The 18,072-nt window shown below is 43.1% G+C and overlaps 1 protein-coding gene across 3 annotated transcripts in view; it reads left to right on the top strand.

Moving 5' to 3' along the window:
- The window catches only part of LOC124061636 (transcription factor SOX-6-like), a 97,842-nt gene that overhangs the window by 6,199 nt on the left and 73,571 nt on the right, over positions 1–18,072 (top strand). For all 3 annotated transcript variants that reach the window (XM_046393701.1, XM_046393699.1, XM_046393700.1), the window contains exon 2: positions 9,511–9,580. The gene's annotated coding sequence lies outside the window, so the exon portion shown is untranslated. The remainder of the gene's footprint in view (positions 1–9,510; positions 9,581–18,072) is intronic.

The following is an 18,072-nucleotide window of genomic DNA, read 5'->3' as shown; positions in this document are numbered from 1 at the left end:
AGGAGGCTGAATCATTGTACAAAAAGACATAATTCAGGCCGTGTTTTTCTCTGTTGCACTTGACGGATGCCTAAGTTTCGCCAGGAGCAGCAGCCAAAACATAAATATATAAAAAAAAGGAGTCCAGGAAAAAACGTCCACCGCATCTGATTCTTTGCTAATTCGTTGACATGAATTACAAATGTTGTGGTCAAACTCCTTGTTTCAGCCAATCAGATTGCTGACTTTTGGTATTTCTAACAAGACTGTAGGGTGACCAGGTGACTGACGCTGGTGCTCAAGTGGCTCTTTATCTGTCAGTCAGCAGTCACGGCCTTGGATTGCAGCAGCAGCAGCAGCAGCAGCAGCAGCAGATGCTTTGGCGATCACGCTGCCGCTGATGATTTTACAGAAAAGGGAAATCACATGAAAGCATGTCTTCATGTCCAGGAGCTTTTAGGGTTTCAGACTTTCCTCTTCCTTTCAATTTACTTCTATTCTCTCCCCCTTTTTTTGTTTCCGTCTGTGGTTGAACGGTGAGGAGGTATCGTTCCTAATGCTACAGAAAAATTCCTGAGAAAATATTGGAGAAAAAAAATAGAAATACTCTAAGTAAATAGCCTAAAATGACTCCTAACTTTAATAACAACCTGCAGTGTTAACCTAATGTTAACGAGTGGATATGGGAAATTGGGTGTCACTGACAAACATGTCCTGGTTTGGTTTATCTTGCTTAAGTACCATCTGGGTGGGGTTTGATATATAAGACAATATGAGTGTCTGAAAGTTTTGACAATCAACTGAAAGTGTTTGAAGATACATTTACTCATCTTTTATATGATTGCCAGAGTCTCTAACACACAGGCCTCACCCATCTGCTACTCCCTGCAGGTTAAACAAACGAAAGAAATTATTTTCATTACCTTTTAATGAAAGTTTGCTTTTAATGTTGCACAAATCTCTCTCAGGCACTGTGCCTTTATCTGCTGCTGGAGGATTGTACAACACGGTCGGTTTCTTTTTGAACTTCCACCTTAAGTTTGTCTGTTCGAGTGGGGAAAAGAAAAATAAAATGTGCTGAGAGGCCTCCTGTGCTGCTCCGGCGGGCCTCCCTCAGACTGTTGTGAGGGAGCTGCTGAAAATGGCAAACGCTGCTCAGACCAGCAAATCAGAAAAAGAAGAATACATTTCACAGCACATAAAAACCCAGCTGAACGTACTGTCAAAAAACCTTCAAACTGCAGAAGGGAAATTTCCTTTGCTTTCTGTTAAACAACCTCTCTTGTGCTTTGTTTTAATGTAAGAACGAACGTAAGAAAAACAAACCGGCTTATTTAAACGGGGACTCCCTAGTTTTTGATCAAGTTCCAAAAATTCTCGATCCAGAATTTCCCATGATGCAACTCAGTAGTAATAGTATTAAATAAGTGCCCCTTTGTTTGAATAATTAATGATGTAGTTTTTAAACTTCCTCCCATGTTTACACGGTCATGCCTTATTAAATTTGAGGATGTTTTTGGTGACCACAGTCATCTCAGTGGGTGATCAGTTCATCTCTTCTCCTCTCATACTGTAATCCCTGTGCTGCTCGTGTCAGTTAAGAGCAGAGCTCATTATTTAAAACGAGTGAGAGAGTTTACTCAAAATTCTTTGCCTCAGCTTTCTTGGAAAAAGACCGAAATACGACAGACGACAGAAATGAGCTCTTGGCGTTGTTCTCTTCTGGCCAAACACAACAGACTAGATTAACAATTGCTTTGGTGGTGAAACAACTTTAAACAAGCCTGGTGTGATTGAACTCTGGGCTCATCCTTACATTGTTTTTGTAGTTTGATTCTGCTCCTCCCATCTGTAGAAACGTCACCGTCCTCTAAAAGCGGCTCTTTACCACTCGTAGTGGTTTGGAGTAATGGGGCGTGGCAGCAGGGTTCGGGGTGCGAGGCCTCCAAAATGACCCTGTGGTAAAGTAGTGAGGGCCAGGATAATCGTGGTCCCACCCACTGAAGCCCAAATCCAATTGGTCGTCCGCCAGCTCGTCTATGCAGGGCGTTACCATGGTTTCCAGGCCGTAAAGAAGTCTTTAATCGAGCCGTTGTCATCATGAGATGGTGGTGAGTGTTTGGGCTCGCAGTGGAGAGATGGAGGCAGCAGTGGGAGGCTGGGTATCTACTGAGTGGCTCAGAATAGAAATGCACCGCTTGACGAACAGCTCTGAAAACAGCCCATCTTTGTGATATACACGCATCAGGTTCATTCCCTGTGTCAGGAAGTTCCCAGGCGCTACAGCCCTGGGAACTTAGTCATAAATGACATGCTCCTGACACGCTCCTGGCTCATGTCTATTTGTACTGTATGCGGTATGCTATGTTCTGTGCACGCTGTTGGATTAGCAGTAGTGTGGAGTGTGGTGTTCAGGGGAGTGGCACTGGCTTGGGTATTGAGCTGACTGGGCTCAGACCTCAGGTTTCCGCCACGTAATCCAACACATTTTGGATGGCAGGAAGGACGGCGGCATGGCGGCCAGCTGACATTTGTGCTAGAAGGTTTCACTCGCAGGAAAATGCAAGATACACATAATGGTAATGTTAGCAGCACGGTGCAGGAGTGAGAGCCATCTGAAGAGAACTGCAGGCTCTCCACGAGACCCACCTGTTGGACGTTTTCATCCCACTAATGTTAACCGCATGTTTTAGGGAGCAAACTTTGTTCTACCGTTCAGCCTGACATGAGACTACATTGGAAACAACACATCAGGTCAATCGCACAAACGTGTTGTTAGAGGTAGTTCATTTGTCTTGGCTCGCAGCTGGTGTGTAACCAAATAAAAATGGCCCTTTGCCACAGTGCCCCCAAGTCGATGGCTCCCTGTAGGAGGGTCTGCCACTGCAGGAGGGGAAATCGCTGCCTCAGCAAGCTGTTTAGTCTCATTCTCCAGGAGCTTACGCTGTGTCTCCCTGTTTAATATGGGAAACACACGTAGGCTGGCCCGTGATGTCAATTGTTATTGCTGGAAGCCTGCTATAGGAAAAATCTCATTTGCCTTTGTAAAGCAATGTAGTGAAAAGAAGCTTATGTCATAAAGAAGCTATTGTGGCTGCGGGGCCTGACGTGTGTGTGTGTGTGTGTGTGCATGCATGTCTTTAAGTGTCACTGCTATGACCCATACATTGCGGATTTCACGTGTGTTTTCCTCGCATTCGTGCAGGTTTCAATGAACAATGGTTTCTGTGCCTGTTTGTTCATGGTGCACACAAACGGAGTTAAGCGGCGGCCTTTTGTGCAGGAGATTTATGAATGAGAGCTGCTATTGTAGCTGCCATAAATGATAACATACTTCTCTTGCCTGCTTCTCTTTGATTTTCGTGCTCTTTGTCACTGTGCAACTCTGTGACTTTTGTTGGTGGAGGATAAGTTACAAGATAATAACGGCGATGATGGAGGCGGTCACGGTGCCTATCAGCTTGAGGAGAACAAAACACTTGACCAATTTGACATAACCCAAACATTTGCATTTGAGAAGAAATATTGTACGGCTTAAAAGACATGAATTGTGTCAGTACCCACCAGTTCAAAGTTACAAAACTTTCTTGTCACTGCTTGATTAATCTGATTAAAATCTGTTTAAGTGCCCAGCTCCGCCTTTAGAGTTGTTTCTGTTTTTTTCTGCGGTGTTGCTGGCACATTTCCAGATGCAAATGTGTGTAAATGTGTCAGTGTTGCTTAAAATATAATACACACTCCATCAACATTCCCTGCTTCATTTAAGCTTAAAACTAATGACCTTCCATGCATAAACAACTTGGGAGGGGACACACACTGTGAGCAGCATCATAAAACATCAAGGACTGAAAAATGCAGCTTAGTGGATATCAGATCAATAAGTATTAGCCACGTACTCGCTCTCTCAGTCCAAATCTCTTTGGCCTTACCAGGAAGGAAGTCTTGCTTTGGCCACGGGCAGAGCGACAAAAATACATTTATATGTGAAAAACCTGCAGAAAAGTGAAGGGGGGAAAAAGAAACCTGGATTCCCAATAAACATTTGAATCTAGTGAAAAGCATCTATAAAAAGAAATAAGTGAATTAATTCTTTAGAAAAACGTATCGCCGCAGTGCAACAAGTAAGAGCTGGGCGAGTTTGGGTCTGGCAGATCACATGCACCTCTGACTTCTCTTATGAATACAAATCGTAGACGTATTGGGGAGGAGAAGGTTGAAGTAAAACATTCGATATTTATTGCCACCACAGTTTCGTCTATTGTTTTTTTTAACCATTCCTGACGACCACCTTCTCCATCTCTGCAAGCCTTCCCTCGTGCTCAGCCTCTCCGTGTTTTACAGAGCAGCAGATTTGTGCGCTGTCCTCTAAATCATTTCCCTCTCTCGCAGATTGCTCCCCGCTGGAATATTGGCCTGACAGCCGTTTTTTTTCCCCTCCCTCTGCTTCCCCAGTGGACTCATTTACATTTATGCACGCAGCAATTAATTACAGGCTGGCGCTGGCCTTGTAAATTAGAGGGAGTCGAGGTCGCCCTCATTATTGCCCCTGACAGTTAAAGCCTTGTTTGGGTCGTGACAAGGTTGACTTCAGGCTGGGACAGTGGAGGCTGAGCAGTGGTTGGCTGGTCTTTATACATCTGATATCACTTTGCAGCAAATTAAGAAAAATTTACTTTCTTGATGATTGTATTATTTTATACTATTTAAAAAAAATGGATCCAAAAAAAGTCTTGCAGCCTTAATGTTCTGTATTTCAGATAACTGTTCCTCGTTGCAGCCATAGGTCATCATTCCAGGCCTTGTGTTTTGTCTTTAGTGCAATGCCTTCTGTGTGTTTTGGGGGTCTTTCATCCAAATACTTGTGGAGGGGTTTTTCTATAGACCCGGGAGTCAGGCTGGGGACTTCTCACGGTATTGGCCTTTTCATGTGAAGACGCTTCAACTTTTTTCCGGCTCCTTCTCTCACAAGGCCCTTCTTTCTTCTCTGTCACGCAGAGATGTGTTTGTACATACCTTACCAGCTTGACAAAAGAAGGGAGAGATCCTATTCACTTCTGCCTTTGACATTCACCTCTTGTTTTTACAATCTTTCCAAGGCGCGCTGTTTGCACAGTGGAACAGGCTTTGTCTTGAAGAAGCGGGACAATGGCGAGCGCAATAATGTAATCTCCTAAGGGTAGCAAGCAGAGGGGCGAGGTTGAGATGTATGTGCTGGTGCTTGCCCCTGCCAACCCTCTACCTCCCTCCTGGCCTTTTGCTTTAGCAATATTTCATGTTAACAGCGACTTGGGAGAGAATACATGTTGTCATTTAAGCCTCTTAAGCGTTCACCCAGGTCTTTTGTGAAAGGAACACAAAGGCTTTCCACTCATGCAAACATCCCCTTGCCTCATTCCACTTATTAAAGGTGTTCCAAGTAGCAGTTTGCCCACCCACATGCATATCTGCAGCCTCATCTTTTTTTTTTTTTATCAACATAACCGCTAAATATTTATATTGAAACATTATCTTCCCCCACCCTAAACGAGTGTTTCAGCAGCCCTACACCCAACCACACATGGTGTCACAGTCATGTGCTTTCTACAGCCAACCAATCAGCCATCCTTTGGCCCGTGTTCACTATGGGCTCAGTATGTTCCTCAACCTGAATGTGCTTGTGCGTATGAAAATTTTGAAACTTTTCAAAAGCGATTAATCCCACAGGTTTCACAAAGAGATTGAGCAGGTGTGTGTGTGTGTGTGTGTGTGTGGAGGTGAGAAATTAGACATGGATTGAACGAGTCTCTCAAACTCTTTTTTCTGTCCATTTTCATGCACACAAAAGAGTGCAAAACCTTTTGAGTTCACCATTGTTACTATTTGAGCGATTAGCGTGGCTTTGCCCTCTCACTCTTTTCACCTTTGAGTGGGAAACTGTAAGCCCCCTTTTCCTTCAAACGTACTCTGACAACACATCGTACAGAGTAGTTTGTCTCAGATGTACCTTGGCCTTTGGGACGTCACACACTGAAGGAACACTGAAGGAAATCAAGACAATTACTTTTTCACACAAACATATTTGTCAAAGCAAGAATTACTGTATAAACATATTTTTTAGGATATTGGGTCGATATCTCAACTCTCTAAATTTAAGCTTTGGGCAAAAAAAAGACAAAAAAAAAAAACCAAACTAGATCCATTGTGAAACCTCAAGTTTGACAATCTGTCACTCGCAATTTGTGAGTGTGAAACTCAGTAAAATAATCCCCTGGTGATAATCGGATGATGAGTAGCTTGCTCGAAGTCCTCGAGAGAAAACACAGAGAAATAACAACAGTAACATTACGAGGCCAGTACAACATGGCCAGCGGTCCTGTGAGAGTCAACGTGTGCTGTAAGCTCATCATTCATGGGTCAAGTGAACCTCATTCTCGTTTAATTGCCCATATGATTAGCTGGAAGCATACGCTGTTTCCTATGGTGCAGACATGGAAGTGGCAGCACAGAGCCTCATGTGGTGCTAAGCTCATTGAGAGAGCTTCTGTCTCATAGAGATCCATTGTTCTTACTCCAGTGTGTCCGTGTCTGCACAAGTGGCATTGACAGCTGCAACAAGACAACATTTGGGACTGTGCATATTTTGTTGCATGAATGCGTGCATTCATTGTGCAGGTGCAGGCATTGCTCGTAATATGCTATAGAGTGTCTCCTCGCACCTCTCTCGTTACCGTCAGTGATATATATCAGCTATGATGTCATTCGTGGTTTTCCGTTTGCCAAATGCAAGTCTCTGGCCTTTCGTTTTGCTGCTCAGAATTTCTTTTCCAGACAGATTCTTTCTTTCTTTTCCTTTTTTTCTTTTCTTTTTTTTTTGCTGAACTGAAGGGTAACATGTGCCATTTTACAGCTGTTAGACAGCGGGCCAAAAAGGTAGCTGTTACTTCCTGCATTTGTCAGGAGGAGCTTGGAATGGCTTTGTAGCCTGCGTCTCCTGTGTTCGCTCCCCCTCACAGGAGGATGGAAAGAGCAACGGTTGATCCTGACAGGGGAAAGTACTGAACGGGCTTTTAACAGGGCAAGAAAGAACAAAAGTGACACTAAAGAAAAGACGAAGAACCTCTCAGTGTGGGCTTGTTATCAGACAGAGTGCGTAGCAGCTTGTCTTTATGAGCCTGTTTGACTGCTGAACGATCTGCTGGCCAGTAACTCAAACATGCAGTTCACACACTTCCAGAAGAACATCTTTCTTTGTAAAATAAAAACTTTTTTTATTTCATTATTGCTTTTTATTCCAGTTTGGACACGTGAATTCATAACTTGATCATATGATCCACTTAGAGCCAACTCAAGCTACACTTTGTACGTCTCTTTAGCTCCGCTGAGAAAATTCTCAGATCCCAGTTTTGAAAATAAAAAAGGTTGTCTCAGCCTCTGAATGTCGTAGCTCACGGAGGGTTAATGAGCACATGTATGAGCTTGAAAAGGGACAAATAGTAAAATCTATATTCATGAACTCTGCTGCCACACCCTCAATGACAATATATTACCACTTGTGCACACAGCTATTTAGTCTCATTATTTAAGAAGGTTTTATGATCATCCAGCATACACGACATATTACCAAAGTGGAAGTTAACTTTCCAAACTCAGCCATGTTTCCATACAGTATTTACATGCATGTACATGTCAGAAACACGCGGTTGTTTTGTACAGAATTCATGCATGACAGTGTGACTGCAAGTGTATGCCTGCACACAAGACTGTTGCTGCATGCATGAGTGTGTGTGTGTGTGTGTGTGTGTTTCAGCTCGTGCATTTTGCAGTAACCCTCCTCTACTGGGCAGCCAGCTGTCTCCTTGATTACCCAGCATCCTCCAGGTGTCAGATCTGCCATCTGCAGATGAGTGGCAGGGCGTGTGGAGCGTAGGAATGGAGGGAAGGAGGGAAGGAGGGAAGGAGGGGGGTGAAAAGAAGGAGAGGAAACAGAATAACTGGTTCTGCAGACATCTGGAACGTGTTCAGACGGGTCATCGAGAGCCGCTGAGTGTGAACGGTGCTCAAGGGACTGAAATGGTGGCTTTTAGAGTCCTCCGCTTTTCAACTTTTGTTGGGCAATTCTGCTTCTCCCACAAAAAAAAGGAAAAAAAAGAAAGAAGTTGCATCTTACAGAAATGTTTACAGGGATGTTTCACACAAGCAACTATTTGTTATCATTATTATTATCACGAGAACTTCTTAGTGTGTAAGCCTTTGAGTTGTTTGGGTCAGAATTGCCCTTAATTGTGCCCTGAGAGAAAAAAATGCATCCCAGAGAAAATCATCTGGTTGATTAAAGACATGAATAAAAGATCACACGTTCCCAGTGTTTGCTTTTTTCTTCATTGTTCTCAATTAGCCTCAAATTGTGGAATCAAAGCTGTGTTTGTGTTGCGCTCTTCGTACATCTTCGATGGTGTGTTAAGGCGCCGTCATCATACATGAAGTCAGGGTTTCGTTGCCCGTCTGTGTGAACGCGACCTCCCTCCCTCTCTCCCTCCCTCCCTTTAAGCCTCTCCTTATCCAGTTCTTCTCTTTCTTTAATTAGCTGCCTCCCACTCTCAATTAAGACTAGCTTCCATCCTCTCTCAATTTGGGGCCCACTCAGGGCGGTCCTATCCTGAACACGGTGCCTTCAAAGTGCTCTGTCGGCAGTTTGACCTCTTTGATGTTATTATTTGTTTTCTGTGACCCCTGATTTAGCAAAATGGCTGTTTGTAGTGTGCTGCCTGTGTGCGTGTGAGGCTATAATAAGGCTGACCCCAGGTTGGCTCTCAGAGTGGTCTGTTTAAGCCGGGCAGCCACAGGAGCGACTTGCTGTCCATCCGATGAGACTGATTTCTTTCCCTGCCTTTAGTAGAATCAATTTTTGAAAGAAAATATCAAGCATCACTAACTGCATTAAGACAAATTGCGGCCAATTTTTTGACTTCAAAGGCACACACAAGAATCTTGCTGTTTGTGGTTTGTTCGACTTTGCGTGGCTGACTGTGTGTGTTGGTGTTAGTGCTGTGTGAGAAACACACTGATCCTCTGTTGGCTCTGATGTGGACTCCACACAGGACCTCTGTTCTGTCCTCAGGTGGGTCCAGAGTGCATCCACTGGGCTCCAAAAACACTTTCCAGTTCAGATTTTCATACTTTGTCAAAACTCAGTTTGTCGACAGGATGTGAAGAATTCAGTCAGTGTTCACTGAAATGTATCCTGGCTCCTATGCCTCCTTATTTAAAGGTTTAGTTCACACAAATTCCGAATAAAAATGTTCTCACTTGCCTCTATGCCACTAGAGCCACACAGATAGCTTTGGCTGTACTTTTGGGATTTAATGTTTGTTTCTCACAGATTATAAAATTGAATTCCTCCACAAATTTATCTGAGCTATCCTTACGTCCTGATTCCACTAGACGTGAGCAGCTGCTGGTGCTGATGATGACAAACATACAACACAAAAATTGGTTAAAAACGTAAACTAAAACAAACCATAATAATCATTTTCTCCTGTTTTCCTTTTTCAGGTGACGTTCATGAATTGTAAAGTCAACCACAAGTGAGAAGAGGGTGTTGGAGTTGAAGTCTCTTATTTCTGTAAGTTTCCTTAACTGGTTGATACAAATGACATCTTTGCAGTGTATCAGTGCCAGCTTGTGTGTGCTTTTGTTTGGCACTTTGGATAAGTGCCTCCTCCAAATGGCAGATAATAATCTTTCACAGACAACACTTCATTGTTTACACAAAACAATGCAGAGCAACTCTTGCTGGTGTTGGAATACACACCGCGTTTTGCACCATTGAGAGGCATGCAAAGTCTGGTGTGTGTGTGTGTGTGTGTGTGTGTGTTATTCCATGTAAGCACAACTGTAGCTGACTCTGTCCTCTGCCTCTCTCTCCCCTCTCTATCGGCACATACAGAACTCTTTTGATTTGTTTCACAGCAAATGCAGACCTCCTCTCCGGTTAGTATTCTGCCCTGCGCTCCCTCAATAGCTGCTTTCACTTGGGTGAAGAAAGGGGTCTTTTAAAGACTCTCACAGGCATCACTCCAGGAACTTTTCAGCGCCGGGACCTACAGTATTCCTTTTAATGGACTTTCTCTCTGTGAGCAATAAAGATTATATCTGGAGTCAAATAGTGCCGTAGGTAAAACTAGCCCAGATTAAGCTGGTGAGGCTGCAGTGGCTGATCTCAATGGTTTCAGCAGAGGAAGGAGACATATGAAATGTACAGATGGGAGAGGTTGGAGAAAAGAGTGATCTGACCATCTGGCTAATCCCGCCTGTTTAAGAATACTTATTAAGGCCCTCTCTAGTGGCCCTTGAGCCGTGTCACTGCTAGGTCAAACAAGTAGCCTGTTTGATTCTCGCTGGTAACTCGCTTGCACAGTGGACAGACAAGCTTCACCGTTTTATTGTGGTTAATAATCTGTGTCCTACTGGTTGGTCTGGGAGTCCAGTTTCAACGACTTGATTTATGGCTCGTGTAATTCGTCCCGTATTACAATCTGACCTTCGAGGGCCCATTAAGTGGTCATGAATTAAATAATGAATAACTTCTTTTCTTGTGACTTTATTGTGAATGAACATGTCAAAGCTTTGAGAACCGCAGATATTTGTTTATGCTTTGGATGATATTTTGTGACTGAACAGCAATGAAATAATGCAAACAATTCAGTAATTATTTCCTCTGTCTAATTGTGCTGCATTTGAAGAAAGGAATTTTGTCATGATTTGGAAAAAACTGGACCACTGGCCCACTTTTTCTATCTAATTCTATCAATCTCCCTAAATTTCATCAGCTCATCTGGAAACTTGAATTTGATCACATTATTGGGCCTTTTAACATCACAGTTGCTTTTCAAATCTGATTAGATGGCATTAAAATAACAAGTGCACCCCCCCCCCCCCTCCCAACAAAATTACATTCACCTTCACAGTGTATGGATTGTGTCAGAAGAGATCAGAAGAGCTGGACTGTGTCTTGGGCTAATGTTTCAGAAGATCTGACACCGCTGGACAGTTCACAACATGTGTCATTAAAACAGGTTCATAGAGCATGTTTACCTTCAGAGCGTGGAGCTGGAACTAGAACCAATTTTCATTTGTGAATCCAAAATCTTTATTTTTGTCACATTGTGTATTGATCTAGCATGACATTTACAGATATGGGAATTGTCACCTGAGATATATACATATATGATGAACCTTAAATATGATTATCCTTTCCAGCAGTGAGAAAAAAGGCTTCAGCCACTTCAATACAACCCGGCAGTCCTATTTGCAAAGCTCTGTTGTTGCACATGCGGGCTGTAATGGCAGTCATTTGCAAAGAGTTAGAAAAGTGAACAGACAGCAAGCAGTCATCGGGCTGATTTGTGGTGAGCTAATGAGCTAATGAGCTAATGAATTCACTGAGGTTACCTGTTTAGCTTCCTCAGAAACAATGTCCTTTTCTGCGTTTTACTTCAGCTTTGTGCATGAATTTCACTGTGTTGCAGTGTAGGACGAATCAGTGCTGCTAATGGGTGGCATCTAACAAAATTTAGTGTAGTTTCTCAGTACTTAACCTTACGTTAACAGTTATCTATTATATCCTCTTGAGCTTGGACATTTAGATAATTATCTGGTTTGTCCACATGTATGAAATGTCCACTTATGTCTGGAGTGGCCAGAGTGCATTGCAAGTTTACCATAAAGATCTCGGTTTCGCTGCAGGAAAAGAGAGCTGAACTTCAGCGATCTGCTATGGCCACGCTTCGAATCAGCCAACTGGTTTATGCCAGCTCACTTGCACATGTGCGACAAGCACATATGCTTGTGTGTTATGCATTTAGCTGTTTTGCAGGCTGTGTCTGTGTCAATTTATTTGTGTTTGTGCTCGCATGCATGTTTGTGTTTTGCACACTCATGCCTCATCAACATCCCGTCTGAGGCCCTTCTGGTTGGCTTTGAAGAGGCCCACGGAGCTGCAGCGGCCGGGGCTTTAAGGCAGGGCCGGGCCAGCAGCGGTTCCTCCCCACTTACACTTTAATCCACGGTGCGAGGCCCTCTGCCAGTAACAGTACAGCCCGACCCTCATGGCTACCTCCCAAACCACCCAAGCTCATACCCCACTTTCTCTCTTCTATTGCCCTTGAAATGGGGCCTGCTCTAAATATTATCTCCCCCTGTGCTTTATCCCTCCGTTTATCCCTAAGTCGGCAGAGAGAAGAAAGGAGCCGTGGGGCTGAGTCACTTTTTCCCTTCTCTTCTCCTCTCTCCAAAACCACAGGCAGCGGCAGCGGCTTCCTGGAGATGAGCGCTTTTGTCTGTTGTGTGACCGCTGTGGCTTTAGGCAGATCCTCCTCTGATGAGGTAATGCACAGGCTAGATGAGGAGGCAGAGTGAGAAAGGAGGGAGGTGAAGGAGAAGAGCAGCCCGATGGAGGGTGGGTCTTCATTTTAACCTTTGATTTATCCAGGGAAAAGGGTAGTCAAACGGGATGCGTGCTCCTTTTCAGCGACACTCTGCTTCCCGTGGAGGCCACTGCACATGGTTGGAGGTGACCTGCGGTGCCTGCTGGTCTTCTCCACTGCAGCATCTGTGGGCGATCAGAACAAAGTCTATACTGTTTAGGAATTATGGTGTCAGTCACTTTGAAGGTGTAAATGTGTGATCTGATGGCCTTGAGTAAAACAGTGCTGACAGGTGGGAATACAGGAAGGGGGTGCATCCCTGTTTTTGACATGTTGCTCTTAGCTGAAGAATAAAAAAATATATATGTTGTAAGGGAGATGAACAATGGAGAACAGAGATGTTTTTTAAAAGCGAAGCCAGCACATTGTGAGTGTGTGCATGTGAAAGTGTGCATCATTTGTGCTTTTTTGTAAGGTCACCGTTGCCCTCAAATGTGCTGAACAGGCAATTGTTCATAAAGAAACAATGGGGAGAGTGTGAAGGGAGATGCGAGTGCAGCAGCGATTAATGTATTGACAAATGTAATAGACCGGATTATCAAAACGATCCTGAGGTAATCAGCAGACGCCCTCCTCTGCCTCACAGGAGAGTACTCCATTTCTGCTGAAAACACATCAAACCAGCTTCTCACTCGACATTTTTTTGCATCAACCTTCTGATGAAAAAAAAAGAAAGAAAGAAAAGAAAACGGCTGGCGACTTCAGTGCCGGTGCTTATGCTTCAGAAAAGGCACATGACACACACATACACACACACACACACTCACACACACACACTCCAGGCCCAGTGAAGGAGTTGGCAGTGGAGGGAACTGTAGTACACGAGGAACTGGCAAGACTGAATTTGGAGTAGAACAGGGAAAATCTTGCAGAGAAGTGAGAGTAAATGTGTTTCTGGAATTCATTCTTACAGCGAGACGGGACTCTGTTAGTGATGAGGACTGCTTCATTTTGTAATTTTTTTGGGAAAAGTTAGTTATTTCATGTGACCTGCTGTGATAAGTGACCATAAAAATTTAGCCTTTTTGTGCTTTACTTTTTCAAAGCAACAAGAAAGCTGTAATTCTGACACATTTCCATTACTTTAAAAGTCTCGAATGTCAGACATCACAGTTAGACATCAAACAGTTAGAAATGTTTCAGGAACTGCTACATTCTCTGTTTAATTTTGCAGCAACTTTATAATATTTGAACATTTCTGATCAAGTTTTGTCTGAAACTGTTGTGAAATGATAATCAGTGATTAGTCAGATTATTTGGTGTGTTTCTGCTGCTGTTCAAGAATTTCTTCATAGATAAAAACCAAGTGAAAGAGGTTTTAGGCCTACATGATTATAATAAAAGTTTCCACTCTGCTTTCTCACTTGACAGTAAAAAAAAAAAAAAAATCTGGACAGAAACGCAGCTTGTGTGAATGCGCACTGTGAGTGTGTCTTCACCTACACACACACACACACACAGCCGCTCCACATGTGTGAACTCACGTCTCTTTTCTCTGGTGACAACTGCTATCTGCTCGGACTTCTGGCCTCCTGTTGAGGAATGACACCACGGCTGAAATTCAGCATAATTGCTTCCTGTTTTATCTGTCACGGGTCATGAAGGTCAGAGGTCAGGGTCAATCTCAGCTGTTGTGCTCTGGGCTACAGAGGATGCCACCTGGTTCTTAGATCGCGTCGAGCCAGCGCCCTATTCTCTCCAAACAATACGCTTCTTCGCCTTTTTACATTCTTCAACATGCCGTAGCTGGAAAAAGGTTATTTTGAGCCTTTCGGCAGGCTTCCCTCAGCACTTCATTAAAAGCAGGGGGTTTTAAATAACTGCTCTTTAAATGCGGTGAAGAAGGAAGGTTGAAACACAAAGCGCCACCTCTGCAACAATGCATTGCCAACACCTGTTTTTGAGAGACTTGTGGCAGCTTCCCATTTGTGAACTCCACTTTACTGACCCTGAATGCAACTCACCAACGCCACAGCCTCATAATTACAGTATTCTCATTACAGTAAAAAACCTGAATCTCATTTTAAAGCTGCCATCAGCCAAAATTAACTGTCCTTAATGGCTGCTGATTGCATTCCTACACTGGCTAACCCCCTTCTCCATTTTTAGTGATCTGATTGTTTAAGTACATGCTAGCATAATTGAGGTCTTATCCTTGATTAGATTTGCACCAGCTTTTGACAAAGCCTGCTCGAACTTAATCCAATGAGCTCCATTGTAGGGAGAGCGGAGGGATGACATCGCTCCTGGTTAGCTTCAAAATCAACGGAGCCTTCGAGCAATTAGAAGCCGAGCTGATAAAGAGGCTGGGCAGCTGAAGCTAATGACACAATGTTTCTCAAAGCTCACAAGATAAGCAGAAAACTGAGCAGTAATTTCAAACCATAAAATACTCTTCTTGCTAAGGCATGAACTTTTTAGCATGATTTTCATGAATCTAAAGGTGCAGCGTAGGTGATTCTGGAGAAAGCCAGCTGACTGTTAGGTCAATACCAACACTTTGGGGTGGTGTACGACTGGTTGTTGGTGTTCAGACTGAACACAACAACCAGTCGTTAAGCCTCAGTTCCAGGTTCATGGGAATGAGACTCAACAATTAAATATTTTTCTCCAGTTTCACTACATCAAGACTTTATTTCGCCTTAACAATTAAAAATGCTTCAAGGGATGAAGTAACACAGAAATAATCTTAGCTTTCAAAATAAAATGAAGGCAGTGAAACTTAGTCCCAGGGTTTGATTGGATTTCAATTCTTATTTAGTCAAGTTTATCAAGCATAGGCCTGTTCTGCTGAAATGGTCCCGTCCAGAGAGTTCGTTTCACTCCTACACTTCTGCAGAGCTTCATCTCTTAAGCTTTTGTCTGCTCAGCAAATGCACCTGAAGCAGTCTGAATGACTGTGGTCATGAGACATGTGTTGCTGTTCTACACAGTTAAACACATATCATGAACTCAGCAGTCCTGACCCACTGGGAACGAGCAGCCCAGCAGGGTGTCGAGGTGTCGGTTGTGGCTGCGTCCTCTGGTGACACCTGCCCATCCATAATCACAGTTAGAGTTTAAACCTCCTTTAATGACCTGTGGATGTGTGTCACACACTCAATCCCCTAATCTTCTCCTTTGTTCTCTGTCACCGTCAATTAATCATGTACCAGGAGTCAGCCAGAGGAAAGTGTGTGTGAGGACACATTGCCTAGGCTTGAAAACTTTAATAACAATTACTGTCCAATGATGCATGCATTTACTGTATATGTCGAAGAAGCTGGATGTATCTATGGAGTGAGCACATGAATTAGAGATGAGGTTATTTGTCAGACAACAGGATTAACCAGGAATTATTTTGATATCTGAGTAATTTATTTCTTTCTTTTATTTCTTTATTTATTTTTAGCAAAAATACAGTTTCCAGCTTCTTAAATGGGAATATTTGCTGGTTATAAAACACACCTGAGACAGATTTTCTTTGTAGTGCTAATTTCTATGTCTTCTTATAAGGGCGCAAGTCTTGATGAACAGGAACGGTTTCCACTGGTTTTCTCTTTAGCTCTTCTTCCCCGTCCATTCTGGGTCTGTAAACCCTCTTCTATTCTTAACAATAGGATTTGACACTCACTATAAATAGGTTTGAACAAGTCAGAGCTCACCTGTTCAAGCTGTAACTAATCCAGAACTATTTCTATAGTTCCCCTGGAGGTTCAGTGATCTGGCAAAGGTGCGAGTGGATGAGCAGGCATGCTGGTATGTTGCACAGACAGAAACAAATGATTCTGGATGCAGGCCCAGTTAATGAAGGGGTGTTTTGGAAAACAAAAGCTGTTGACTGCGGTTTTGAGAAATATTCTTTTTCCTTTCTGTTCCTTCCTGATGTTAATGCACTTTGTTGAACTCAGTCATTCAGGTTTGGCAGAGGAGGAAGAGCAGGACAGAAAGCTGGGTGTTTGTATACGTATAAACCACCTTATCTGGGTGCTGCGTTTACATTTGATTGTTTACAGTAGCTGTTATACAGCATGATAAATGCACTTTGATTTACAGTGGAAACAAAGCTGTATTATGTGAGCCAGGGACACTTAAGACTGAAGTAACTGTGATATGAACACAGGCCAAATTTATGCACGTGTGTTAGAGAGGGCAAGCAGCTTGGAGTATGTTTGTTAAAGCCTTTGGATGAGGCTCTAAAATGCTTGGCTCCCTTTCAAACTCACATGCTGATAATACAGACAGATTTTTGATGCTGTTGCCAATTTGTCGTTATCACAAAATATGCATTTAGATATGCAGCCAAAAGTGCTGCGTTCATGCAGTTCTGCAGAAAAAAATATACAAATTCAAATGATTTATCATCTGCATGCAATTAATTTAACCTATGGAGTCTTACTCAATAATTAATGTCTATTGGCATATGACCCCATATGCCATACAGTAAACAGCATGTCTCATAACTATGTATGAGATCTTGTAGTCAGCTAATATATGGCTGAAAGGCGCAGAGACAAGCCTGGGGTCTTAATAAATCAGCCATATGTAATGAACCCCCTAATTGTGATTTACAGCCTGCAAGCCCAGTGCTGCGATGGAGAGAGAGATGACTGAAAAGAGAGAGAGAGAGGAGAGAGAGAGGAAGAGGACAGAGCGTATCCTCGTCCAGCGGAGCACCAGGCTTTATTAAAAACGCTGTCCCTTTCAAGCAACTGTGAAATGCTTGCGTGAGTCTCATGAGAGATTTGTCAAGATACAACACTTAATGCGACAAAAATCAGAACAGCTGGACAAGCATCGGTTACACTCAGAATCGAGCCAGCAGCAGACAGAAAGAAAGAGAGGACATTTATACATTAGTAATACCCTCCCAGTTTCTTTTTTTCAGACTTGTCGTTTATTTCTTGTGGCGAGTTTGCTTTTCAGGGCTGTGACATGTGCTTCTTTGGATTTGTTGTGTTGGTGATGTTTCGTTGTTGTTGCTATATAGTTCTCCTCCATCTTATCACAAAGTAACTGAAAACATACTGCACATTGCTTGCACACCAAAATATTTTTCTCATTAAAGATCTTTCAACAGCAGCCAAAACATTGCATGTAGAAGCTTTTATGAACAGCCTGTACAACAGAATCGCTGCTGCTACTGTGTTGTTCAAACTCGATGAAACGGAGCAGCAAAATAGAAATTCACAGATATGAAAGATTTATTGCCCGATGCACCGATGCCAGACTTTCCATGCTTGACGTCAGTCATGTTGGACTGAACAACCCCACCTGAGTCCTAAATATTTGCCCTGATTCAAGGGCTTAAGTCCATGTGAATAACAGCTGCTGTGATTGGCCAGATTAACACCCTGCATGGTTTAAAGTGAGACCTTGTGCGCCATGAACAATGTATATTTGCTGTGGGCCGGTAATGGACAATGGATACCTTGTGCAATGTGGAGAGGCTCTGACCTGCAGCACACACTCACACCCCTTTCCACTCAAGAATGTGACTGTGCGCATGTGTACATGTGTTTTTACATACTCTCACATATGTTCATATTCCAGAGAAAGCTAAGAGTGTGACTTTATTTAATGTCCTCTCAATATGAGGTGACCGGAGGACTGCCCCTTCAGCATTCGTGCCCTGCATGTGTGCGCTGTA

This window comes from Scatophagus argus, chromosome 7, assembly GCF_020382885.2.
Source record: "Scatophagus argus isolate fScaArg1 chromosome 7, fScaArg1.pri, whole genome shotgun sequence".
NCBI classification, from domain to species: Eukaryota; Metazoa; Chordata; class Actinopteri; family Scatophagidae; genus Scatophagus; species Scatophagus argus.
Note: the sequence above shows the minus strand (reverse complement) of the source record. Positions and strands in the feature narration are given on the sequence as shown.